This window comes from Eleginops maclovinus, chromosome 22 (assembly GCF_036324505.1).
Source record: "Eleginops maclovinus isolate JMC-PN-2008 ecotype Puerto Natales chromosome 22, JC_Emac_rtc_rv5, whole genome shotgun sequence".
Lineage (NCBI taxonomy): Eukaryota > Metazoa > Chordata > Actinopteri > Perciformes > Eleginopidae > Eleginops > Eleginops maclovinus.
In genome coordinates, this window is record NC_086370.1 from 19,861,660 (window position 1) to 19,875,204 (window position 13,545).

The following is a 13,545-nucleotide window of genomic DNA, read 5'->3' on the forward strand; positions in this document are numbered from 1 at the left end:
AACCTACACTTGCAGCTTCATATGCCTATGGTATCGTCTGATGCAGATCTGTTGTCTCGTCAATATAGCGAACAGATCGTCTCTGCATCGCTAACATCGAGGGACATGTCCGCACGAGTATTGTTCATGGTTAGTTCGTGAACCAATTTTCCATCTTTTCATCAATTGTACAGTTTGAAAACATATCTTAAAGCTGCTGTGTGATTCCACAAGTACTCCGGACACCATTAAATCAATCAAAAATGATTAAGCTGTATAAAAACCAATGAAATTGAATATCTTGTTACACTTAAGAGCTCCTTGGAGAGCCAAAATATTATCTCAGAAGGCCGCAAACCTTTGGGCAGCTCTAAAGTCCAAAACTAAACTCACTTTACTATGACTTTCTGAATGCGTAGCCAATTTCCACCACATTTTTGGCTGAAAACACAGCCGATTGTTCTTGTCCATGTTCAAAATAAACCCTTTTTTAAAGAAAAACCTAAACTTTGCATTGAAAGATAATCTAAGAATCAATCAATGCCCTTCACGTGAATACGTCTTGATTGCCATGTCTAAACCTATTCCCGTCAAAGACACGGAGAAGAGATCTGAGATTGCCGCACATCAAAAGAGTTTATCTGGCCAGTATTATGTGTCTGTAAATAGCTGCAGCAAAGAACACAAGACACACTTACTGAGAGCTGAGAAAGTAGAAGAGGAGAGGGAGGAAGAAAGCACAGAAAAAAATAGAAGGAAGGGACAGTACTTGCTTCTCCAGGAGCTCAAGATCGAGACAATGCATTCCTCAAAGGACACAAAATCAATGTATTTTTACAGAAAAGGGTTTCAAATGTCCATTTTTTAGAGTGTTACAAGAGTAGTGCACCTTGCAGTCAATTACGTGGGATCTTTTAGTTTTTCTGAACTGATATAGTAGTAGTATATTTATCTATTTTCCCAATATTCCCTCTATCCCTCCACTGTAAACTAATAACATTCAAATACCCACAAAAAAACATCTTCTGAAATAAAAAAACTGACAACATTTCATCAAATCTGTCCATTACACAAAACTATAATAATTGGTTATATTTTGAAAATATTGCAACTTCAAGGTCTTCCTTTTTTTGAAAATATTGCTCTCCTTCTGAATAGGTGAGGATAAGTTACTTGTTACAGACAATACAAAAGTTGACACACTTGGTATAAGATGCTTTCCGCTCCACTTGGTCCCTCAGAGGGCAACACTCAACTTGAGGACATCCAGGGGGAGTTCCTGTGAGCTCAACAGGGGCTTTCTACTGGGGCTATACTGCCCCCCAGTGGACAGGATGGGAACACAATGCTCTGCAATGGAGAGTGAAAGACAATCAGCGTTATGGCATCATGCATAAGTTAAGAGTGGTTCTGTCTCCTGTTTCAAGTTATCTGATCAGAGACGTTCAGCATGCAGCAGACAGCTGGGGGTGGAAATTATAGTTAACCGAGGTCATATGATTTCTATCCATAATATGTGCAACTCACACAGTGTGTCAAACACTATACTTTATTTCCCAGCTTTCATCTGATCAGCTTACAGGGGAAAATGCAAGAATTACCTGTTTGATATTTGAATTTGATTTGTATGTAATCCTAACAGCATTTTGTAAATATTTGCTGTTTTGTTTTTATTCTTTTATTTGTATTTTATTTACTTGTGACAAAAGAATTTCCCAATTTAGGATATATATTTAGTATATGTCTATTTATCTTTTATACAAGCCCTTTGCTGAATAGGTGAGACAGTGAAAGTGTAAGCAAATAAAATAAATATAGAAAGATTTAATCTAGTAAACTGTATCTCTGTAAGCCCCTTTCTTACACACACACACACACACACACACACACACACACACCCCTCATCCCTGATGCTGAAAGTTATTCTCTTATATGTGTGTGTTGACAATACTGTTGTTTGACACTTAGAGCCTCTACGGTAGAAAATGGTTGACATGTTTGAAAATGGCCCTGACAGCACGGTTATAGATATGAGTGCCAGTTATCACGACAAGGAAAAGTTTAGGGAGAAAGAAGTGTGAGACATGTGATCTCGTAAAGGAATGATGATAATGACGCTCTCTACGCAGCAAAGGAGTGAGAATAGAGTGCTAGGACATGCTTTAAAACAAAGTAGAAAGAGATGGAAAGGATAAATGATGAAACAAGCGTACAACGAAGGCAAAGAGAGACGTGGGGACGCTTTGCCACAGTTTGACAACAAGATGGAGAGGCAGGAAGGAAGAGGATGAGGGTGAGTGCAGGAGAAATCTCATTAGGAAGCACCATGACAATAAAGCAGAGCCCCTCCCTGATGTGTGAAATTTAATCTTGATCTCTTATCTGCGAGAACACAAACTGTGTGTCACGATTTACGTCCCCATTCAACCTCCACTCTCTCTGCCAGAACACACACTTTAAACCCCTGAGGTTTTTAGATATTTCTGAACAGGGCTGGAAAGGGAAATGTTTGGAAGCAGCAGCATTTGTAGGGAATGTTTAGCATCATTTATGTCTTTTGTTTCAGTTACTTAGTGTGAAACATATGGGGACACACAGAGGTGAAGAAGGCAGGAAATGTAACCTGAAGCGGACACACGGCTCCTGGTCGAGACAAAATGTTACAACTGATTTTTGGGGAAAACAAACAGTACTATCTCAAAATATTAACTAGACATTTGACTTGCTCCAATTCAGCACAGCTAAGATTAATTTAAGTATTACTTAAGAGTGAAACATTAAATGTGATAACATCTCAAGCTCGAGACACTATTAATACCAGTACTTTGGAATACCAGTGACTTCTATATTATAAATGAACCCCTCCTACTAAGCCCTTCATTCAGGCTTGCTATCTAAATCAGAGTCCAAACATATTGTATAGAATCCCACTATTTGCACGCAAAAGGTTCAGTACAAAATCTACATGAGCAATAGTAGAAACTCACCCTCTTTATAAAGTATCAGCAGGGGAAAAGATAGACAAGAAAATGTGACTGAATTAAAGTGCAATGATTTCCTTTGATCATTTTCTCGCCCCATTACACTTTTCAGAAACATGGGAATTCAAACTGAGTTCAGCATATAACACCTGAATATAGCTGCAGTTTCAAGAGAACATGCATGTAAACAATCAATATAACCAAAGTAGATTAGCTAATCGTAGGTAAGAAAAACATTTCCCTTGAAGAGACTCCCCCAAAAGTCTCCAACAATTGCCGTATCATTACACACGTAGCTTTCTCTTACATTTATAGATACTTTTAGATATATGGCAACACTGCAGACTTGATTATTTCTCAGAACCATCTGCTTTAACAATCCAAAAAGTATCCAAAAGTACACACGGACATTGAGTCAGATGCACAAAGGAGCTACAGAGAAGGTAGGGAGACGGAAAAGGTAATTAGAGGAACACCAGTCTTAAGGAAGACATTTTCTCGCTCTCCAAGAAACAAACATCCTTTAGCTCCTCGGGTAAACTGCTGCTATCTCTCCATTTCCTGCCCCGAGCAACCTCACTTAGTGCCTTTCCCTCCAGGGAGCTTTTTCTTGGCAAACAGGGCTGTTTATTTGACTAAAACGGGCCCTCACTTCAGCTGCTCCGTCTAATTAAAATGTTGCAAAAGCGCCGAGCAGTAGCTATTTTACTTAACGGCTAATTGTTCTGACGCCAGGGACCGGGATATTTTATGCAAACACTTTCCAGGATCTTGGGGAAAGAACACAATTGTACACACACACACACACACACACACAGGAGATCAGTTTCTTGCTCATTGGTGGGATGCATTTTAAACAGTCAGGAGTATCGAGTTAATCAGGGAGAATTCAGCGGGGGGGTATCAGGTTGCCTTTTAACAGGGGAGGCTGCATGTATGATTAACGCAGCGCTCCCCGTTGGACTGAGCAGAATAATTGTCTTGTTTACCAACAGGTGTTTTTAATCTAGACACAGGAATTAACAATCCATGTTTGTGAGGGGCTCGGGGGTTGTCATGTTTCAGATGTAATGACTTGCCGTTTTTCTTGTCAACAGCTCGTGTCATCCTAATTGAGTGTTTCAAGCCAATTAATTTGGAAAGGACGAGGCACATCTAAAACATAAAATAAATGCTTTGTTGTTGTTGTGTTTCTGGTGGACAAACACAGTCTTACCAAGGATGTTTTCATAGAACTGGTGTCAGCAGATGGTTTCATACACACCTAAAGTAAATCATTCACACAGAATAAGGAGTTGGGGAGATTCATACTACACAACGAGACGTGTTGTTTCAGAAAATAAGATCCAGGAAGTGGAACGGGAAACACCAATGTTTACAACAATACAGTTATCGCAACAACGTTTTCTTTCTTAGCCATTAACACGTAGAGAGTGAAAATACCACATTTTATTTCAAACGTGTGTTTGCGTGTACTTCATTTACCGACATGTAAAGCGAAACTACAACTAAAAATGAGACTGAGTTTTTTGAGACCCTTCGGGTGGTGTCCCTTCTGTTACCTCAAGGGACAACTCACTTCACCTTCATTTGAATGGTCACAAGCCTGCATCACGTAATCAACACCAATATCGATTCATTTTTGTTCCATTATCGATTAATCTGCTTCAATTTTTCGTGATTACCCAGGTAACCATGAATGCTGCTGCTTTATAACAATCCAAGAAATGATTAAACGAACAACTTCATAAAGAACAGTGGAAAGCAGAGAAACAAGAGGATGGAAATAATGCTTAGGAAATCTCTCAAAAGGCTCAAGTCAGACTCGATAATTAAAACAGTTGCTGAAGTCAATTGAAAGAAATTAAACCGTGTCAACCTTAAACATATTAAACAAATAGAAATGTACTGCAGGAAATTAAATACAATTGGAAGTGTAACTGCTGTTGATCCCATCCCTGCAGATTTCTTTCAGCAGACGTGATGCCAGTGGGAAATGAATTCCTCACTTTTTTTACATCCTGTTTTTAGATATTCCGTCATCCAGACAAACAAAGCAAATCCCTCACTTCAGTGTTATCAATAAAAACTAAGAGCAGGAGTTTTTTTCTCTAATGAGGTGTTACAGCACCGGAGTTGTGGTCTTCATTGGTTTCAGAGGATAGTGTGAATTCGGTGCAGTTATGGAAGCAGTGAGGAAGAGTGTGTGTGTGTGTGTGTGTGTGTGTGTGTCAGTGATAGTAAAGCCTGGCCTGTATTACCTTTTCACACGTCAGCCTGAACTTGACAGGTTGCTAAAGCAAAGGTATTTTAACATCCAATTTCAACAGTTTTGTGGCACGATTGCGCGAAACTGGGGGTGAAAATGAAAAACAAAGAGAGACGTAAACGTTGGGGAAAGGAAAAGAGGGGGTTTTGTCATTTCTTTTATCCTTCAAAACGATACAAAAAATAGCTGATACACACACCAAGGTGCTTTTTTGAGTGTGGTCGCACATTACCGTCATTTCTCACCTACTGAAAAGAAAAAGCAGGGGAACAAGAGCATGAGATAAGAAAAGACAAAGAAGGATTTGGGGAGACCAATCGTTAAATTACCGATTGACAATTTTGTACCTCAAATTTTGAGTGACAAGAGTGTTTAACCTAACTCTCTGCAAAAATCACATTTCCCTCAAACACCCAAAACTCGGTCAGTAATTTAGATCTCTTTAGGCGTACACAACCTCCTTTCTGCTGTTTCTAATAAAACAAATCATATCCACGCCAGATTGAAGCTAAACTTTGAGCTACCGTGTCCGGCCCTCCTCCCCTCCAGTGAGCCCGTAGGATCCGTGCTCTTTAGAAAAGGGTTAGCCGGGATTAAAGGGTGTTTCTGTCGCTCTTATCTAGTGTTTGAGCACTTGATCACGGAGGCGTGCCCTAATCCGAACATCGATGCGGTTCCATCAACACGCTCTCCTGGAGCAACTCGCCAACAAAGGGGCTGCTGGGGCTTGTTTAGATGGGGTCCCTCGCGCACACGCACACACAACATACACAAATACACGGACACACACAGATCCCTTTTAAAGAAATACTGTTCCTGCTGTTGCTCGCTTTGATGGTTGATGCCAAACGTCTAATCTCATAAACTTCTGCTTGTTCTCCGCTGACGGACTTAAGGTCTTTGAAGCGTTTGCGGGTCTGTGTGTGTGTGTGTGTGTGTGTGTGTGTGTGTGTGTGTGTGTATTTGAAAATCTAAGTGGCAGATTAAGTCAGGTTGGTTGATCACCAGTGGATTTGTTTACAGCGGGCTCGAGACAGAGATGATAAGCTGTTTATGTCAGATCTGTCATGAATAATTGCAAATGTTTGGGACTTCTGATCTGTGAAACATGATAGCCTACATGAGATGGGGGGGATAAGCAATCAGCAAATGTTATTTTTATTCTATTTTGTTGTGATGCAAATTATAATATGATGAGATAGATCTCAACCTAGTGTGTAAGAGCTTTTTGTGCATGTAAATGGTCTGCAAAAGCTCAAATCTAAAGTAAACGTTGAAAGGCAGAGCTAGACAGATTCAGTACGGTCAAATGAGAAAGAAAATGACCCTCTGCTTCCCTTGTGGGCCGGCTGGCTGTTTGACAGGGCTGTAGATCATACTGTTGGATGAGTTGTAATGGCAAGTGACCGTTTTGTGTTTCTCAGAAGTGTGTGTGAGTGTGGTGAGGAGGAGGGGGGCAGTGTTGTTTCTGTAAAAAATAAAAAGGAGGAGTGTTGCGCTTGATGTGGATTCTTTAGGAAATTGCTGTCGCACACACAGGGCTGGAGCCGGGGCCTGGAGCCGGAGTCAGGAGCGTCTGGCTCCCAGAACCATTACTGCGCCTGCTGGAGCCATGAGGCCACGCTGTGTGAGAGAGTGTGTTTTCATAGTGCTGCAAGCTTCAGGGGCCAAGCTAGACACACACAAGATATGCACGTGCTGGTGTATGTACTTGTGTTATTATTCTATTAGTGCTTTTCAATATATAATGTTTTTAAGGTTCCTCTTTGCCAAATTAAAACCTTTGACCTCTACAATCTATTCTCCATAATCCTTGTTCACTACAATCTCATTCATTTACAATTAAAATAACATTTTAGTACAGAAATCAATTTCTTATCGTAGGCTTTTGTCTTTATTTTTAATACCCATAAAAGATTCATTTTGAAAATGAATCTGTACTGTAAACGCATGTGTAGAGAGGTTCAAGTAATCACCATGAAGGTGAAGCTATAAATCTTGCCAATGGGAACCGAAAGCTGGAGACGCCACTCTCAGGAAAAAAAAACACAGACTAAACAACGATGACCCCAAACTCTGACCTTTTGCACACAGACGCACACACACTCCAAATGGCACACACAAGCATGTTTTTGACTTGATCTCCCACTGGTTAGGTAGGAGGCAATCATTTCTTGGTACCACAAAACCAGAAGAAAAGGACACTGCCACAGAGCCATAGGGAATGCAACTAATTCCTAGTATGGATTAGAGTCATAGATTACCTCTTTGAATAGCTGGATTTGTACTTAAAGTTAAACTAAACTAAATGAAGTCTACTATAATGTAATAAAATCCACATTAATATAATTGGAAATAAAATAATTTAGAAAAATAAACTTAAAAAGGATTAATTGATGAGAACAGGAAACTGAAACTCTGTTTTATGACGAGGTGTTAAACACGGATGGATTGTTTTGCGATCAGAAAAACAGTGCGATTACCACATATATGGCTTTAATACTGAAGAAAGCCCCACTTGTGTGAATTTGCCATAAAAGTATACCATTTAAAAAGGTAATGTCATCTATGTGTTGCTTACACTACATCAGACAAATGTGTTTGGAGTGTAATGAGCCAAATCTACACATTTTCCAATATATAAGCAAATATCAAATACAAAGCGCTGCATCGTGATAATCTGTAGAAACCATTTGATTGTTTCAGAACACTTGAGCAGTGATGTGTCTCCCTCTGCTGGAACACAACCAGAATCAGGTTTATTGCCAAGTTAAGATAAGATCAAATGTACCTTTATGAATCCACATGGGGAAATTCAAGCGTTTATGCAGCAACAGATAGATAAACAGAACAGATTCACACAAAGATATGAAATACAAATAAAAATATCTAAATTAAAAATATCAAAATGACATACAGATAACGGTCTTAAACAAACTGTTAGAGCAGAAAGTAAAATAAATTATGTCAGCATACATGTTAAGTTACATACAAGGAATATGCTGTGGTGTTTAACGGTGAAAAACAGCAAGGAAAATTAAGTTGAAGAGTTGAGCAAAATTAGAACTACAATAAAAACTACTGAAAAAACTGAAAAAAATAGAAAATGTTTAGTAGCAAAGTACAGAAATGTGCAAAATATACAGAGTAATATGCAGGTTTCACGGTACTAAAAATTACAGTCATTTCCTCACAGGACGTGCGTTAAGGCATTGTGTCTATGAAGGGGGTAAGAGTCAGTGACCGCAGGTTTCCCTGACCTGAGATCGGCACAGAGGTGACGCTGCTGCAAGTCCCCAGTTTAACCACACTGGTGACCAAAGTCCCGGTGACTTTAATTTGCTCCCAAAACCCCACAAGAACTGTTAGGTCGACCTTTGACCTTATACCACACACTGGGGCGACCTCATTTATCACCTGGATGTGGAGTGTTGTGATAGGGGGGGGTGGAGGGAGGAAAAGCGGGGTCGGCGGGGTGCATATGCCAATGTTGGTTTTTAAGGGAGAGTGTTGGGGGGGGTGTAAGCACTCTCGAAGGGAAAGGCAGCCTTTATGTACATGTACAAAAGTTACAGACAGGGAGACGCTGGCTGGTTTGATTGTGATTGGCCGAGGGGGGCAGGGGATGCAGGGAGGTCAGGGAGTCAGGACTGATGAATGTTTTGTGATACTGAGGAGGGTCTCTATGAGGGGGGGAGCGCACCATGTTGTGGTTTGAATGAGGGACAAATTGACCCTGTAAAAACTTCTATGTATTTACTGTTGTGGCTGGGGCTAAAGTGAAAAATGTAGGCTAACAATTTCTAATTATATTTTATTTTGGCTAGAGCTCCAATATATTGTACGTGACAGGCTAAGGGGCGGGACATCTCTAAGCAGTTGACCAATCACAACGGAGCCGGTCAGCTAACCAATCAGAGCAGACTGGGCTCTGGTTTCAGACCGAGCATGAAAAGAGGAGCTGCAGCACAGGCAGTATGAGAAACATAAAGAGCTTTTTGAACATTAAAGTAGAGGAGCAAAATACAAATATGAACCTGAAAATGAGCAAAATAGGACCCCTTTAAAGTGAAACATGCTTGAAGATCCAATACAGAGCTTTTTTAAAGGCAAATCAGGACAGCAAAAGCCCAACAAATTGTGTATATTAACAAAAAAGGAGAGACAAAGACAAAACAAACAAGTCAAAATGACTGCTCTGAAAAATGAGAACAAGGTCTCTGCGTTATTATGCCATATCTAAAACATTTACACAACCTCAGGTTCCACACACCGAGTATAGAACCCTGTCGTTTCCATTTCCCAGTGTAGCTCAAATGATATCCTTCCTCCTCTTGCTTGTTAAATGAAACTAAAGCAGGGAAACTGATGGAGGCTAGTTCAGTTTCCACTAAAGTTCAGTGAAGCATAAAGATGTCAAACTCTGTCAAATGAAATACATTATCTCAAGTCCATTCAATATATAAAAAGGGACCTCTGTATCTTACTTTGACCATTCAAGCAAAAACATTGATTTTCTTTTTTCATAAAAATGCAATGAATCTTCCATTCTTCCATTTTTGTTGAATATACTATGAATTGAGTTCAGAGTACATAGTTAAAAAGATAGGGAAAAAGAAAAAGTCCATAAATGTTTTAAGTTACTGATGATTGTTAGCATGATTGTTGGCCTAAACTAGGAGGGATATCTGTTTTTAGTTGACGACAATGCCCCATTATTCATATACCAAGTATTTTCTGGAATATTTTTAAACAAATTATACTTTTAAACAGTAAAAGGGGACAAAGTAAGCCATTTTAAAAAGCGGAGGAACACATCACCAGTTTCCATGGTAAATGACACATATAATGATGTCCAAACAGAAAGTGCGAAACCCTGTCTCTTAAGTATTCAATGTGCAGCGATTGAAAACGGAGAAAAACTGCAAATCATCACATATTAAAAGCCAGAAACACATACATATTGGTCAACATTACTTGAGAAGTTAACTTAAAACTTTTGACAATCAACAACATTACTGCCAAGGCCTTGCATAAAGAATAAAAACAAGCATTTTACCTTAAAGTGGATTTCAGGAGTCCATGCGCAGACATCAGCTGAAGCTAGTGTAGCCTAGATAGCCAACAGCAGGTAGTTAGCGTTAGCTCATTTAGCTTTCCAACAGCAAGCCATAATCCACCTGTACAGTACACCTGGTGGGTTAGAAGATTTCTAAATAGTATTGTAGACTATTTTATTGCCTGATATATAGAGACATGTATATTATAGATTGCTGATATTCATAGTGTTTGCTAATACTTGTATACACCGTTAATGCGCCATGTTACAAACATTTACTAATATTTCTGATAGCCTTTGACGCTACCAGTGCGCTTCGTCCCTACCGTTAATACGCATGCGCGGAATGGGCCCGTTCCAAATAGCTACACCTTCGCTCTTGATCCCCTCACTTAGATAGAATCGAAGGATGAAACCCTCTTTATTTGTCACATACTTGCACACAGCACACAAATTGGTCCTCTGCATTTAACCCATCCTAGTACTAGGAGCAGTGGGCAGCTATCGTGCAGTGCCCTGGGAGCAATGGGGAGGGGGGATTGGAGGTGTCCGGTGCCTTGCTCAAGGGGACCACAGCAGGGCCTAGGAGGTGAACTGGGACCTCTCCAAGTAGCAGTCCACTTTCCATATTTCATGTCTGTTTGGGGACTTGAACCGGCGACTCTACGATTCCCAGTCCAAGCCCCTACTGACTGAGACACTGCTGGAATTAAGTATGCGAACACACAGTAAACTTAACCCCAGTGGTGGATGAAGCATCCTTTACTTAAGCTAAAGTACCAATACACTACTTTCAAAAGGCAAAGCGATGTCCTCCATATGATATATTATTTGACATGTGACATCAGATTCTTATAGTAGTACCGTTTTTTAAGTGAACAAATAAAATGATGTTACATGAATTATTTAGCTATGTTTAGGACTTACTTTCCATCATTAATTATAACTGGATAATCTGATATGTATGGTTCTATTGTGATATACGTGATTTTCATTTAGATACTTTAAGATGCAACAAAGCTTTGAAGGACAACATTTTTCTTTCATTTGTGACCAAATTAAAAGATTGCATGTATCATTTCACAACAAATCACATACAAGTCTATATGTTAGATATGAAAGACTATTTTGTCATTTATTGAGTGTTTTTATGGTTGAGCAATATTTAAAATAGTTGTCCATGTAGATTAATTGAAGAGCAAGACCCCACAAAAATCATATATCTGTCCCCACGATCAAGAATCAGAAAAATGAGACTGAACGATTGATTGTTTACTCCACAGATGATGAATGGGGGGCTGACTGTGTGTGTGGACTCATTAACTGTTTATATACACAGGGGAGCTTTGGATAAATGACCCTTCAATACCCTGAGGGGAAATATCTGTTGCATGAAGTACATACAGAATTAAAGCAAATATTAGGACAGCATTAGGATACAAAAACAACACACACCGACAGAAACCAGACATAGTGGGGGGAAAGTACCACTTACTCAAACAGAAAATGCTACTTGATGAATTACTTTTTGATGATTAAATAACATTTAACATGTTTGTTTGGTTCATATTCGGAATGCTAAATGAAGTCTATAAGTCAATAACACTCTAAGATACCCAACAAGGAACATCTGGATGCTTTAAAATGCACTGAACTGAAATCTCTCTTTTAAGAAACTGTCAGGATTATAATAAGTTCACAGGTTATAAAGACCGGGGATGTAGTAACATGTATTACAAAAACATGGACTAAATATAGCTGATGGTATACATGCATATGAGTGTGTCTCTGTTTTTTTAGCAACTAAAATCATACAGCTTGGCAGGGTGGGAAAACATCCTTGAAAAGGTTCTTCAACTCAGACTGACTATAGTCTGAATAGTCTCATTTAAACCACACGGTGGCAGCGAAACCCCCAACGACTTTTTTAAGGTGATGCCACTTTTTCAAAATACTTTAACGTGTCCAATGTTGGATAATTTCAAGGTCTTTATCCCAGTAGTTGCAGTTTTAGAAATGAAGTGTTATATAATAAAGAGTTATAATGTGTACCATAAGCTTAGGCATTATCTACTGCATCCAAGTTGTACTCCAACATCTTGATCCTTAGACAGAGCCAGGCTTTATTCAAATGTTTCTGAAGACAAAAAACAAAAGTCATCTACTGTTGTTATAGGGCAAATATCCATTGTATTATCATCCCACTGATACAGAGATTTATAAAGTAGCTGCTGCAAAAGGGAGTAATACTCCAAAACACTCATCATGTCACTTGAGTACATTTTGCAAACACACATAGTACATGTAAGTAAAAAATATAACTAATAATAATAGTAAAAGAAAAACATGACTGGTACAAGTTTTTAATTTTCAGAATATAAATATCTTGTGGAAACTATGAGAAATTATCAAGGAACAGAATTGTACTGTGTTAAAGTCAATAAAGAGCAGAAAGATGCAGCACCTTTTCATGTTGATAAGCTGATAGATAAACTGGATTCTTACATTGAATTTGTCCCTCCTATATATTCAAAGCAGCTATCTAGTCTGGTGGTAGATTTGAAGTACTGTGCCAGACTGTGAATCATGCAAATTAATCCTTGACTTGTTAGGAAGCAATTGCTGTTTGCTATATTGAGCCGTTGATCCACTCAGTTGTTCCTTTGATTGAAAGACAACAATCGCAATGTGAGCTTCTCCCTGATGACGCCTTTTACTTTAATCCCTTCTCAACAATCTTGTTGTTACAGTGTGTAAACGTTAAGCTCTATCAGATCCAAATAGCTCAAGTATTATCTTGTATTATCCCATACAAGTCAAGTTATCTAGGGTCTAATTTATCCGGAACATTTTATATTGAGTATTCTTTGTGGTTTATGTCTTTCTACTGCAAATATGTAAATAGACTTGATGCTATTTCTTGGTTTTATTTTATTATTTGATTTTGTTAATACTTTTTCCCCCCTTCAAAGATTTTAAGATGTTAAATCCTGAACACATAGCTGTTGTAACAACACCATTTTCCAATTTTGGGATCCATAAATGTACCTAAAAGCTGTACTTAAAATATTGCATGACATGTTTTAACAAGAGAAGCAGCATTTATGTATACAATTATAAAATATACTAATAATAACTGCAGTATAATTATATATTTATCAAAAAGATTCACAGTTGTATTGTTATGAAGCTATCTGTAGGTCAAAACTTTGACTAGACACATGTAGGGTGTAGGAAACACCAGTTGAGGGCGCTAC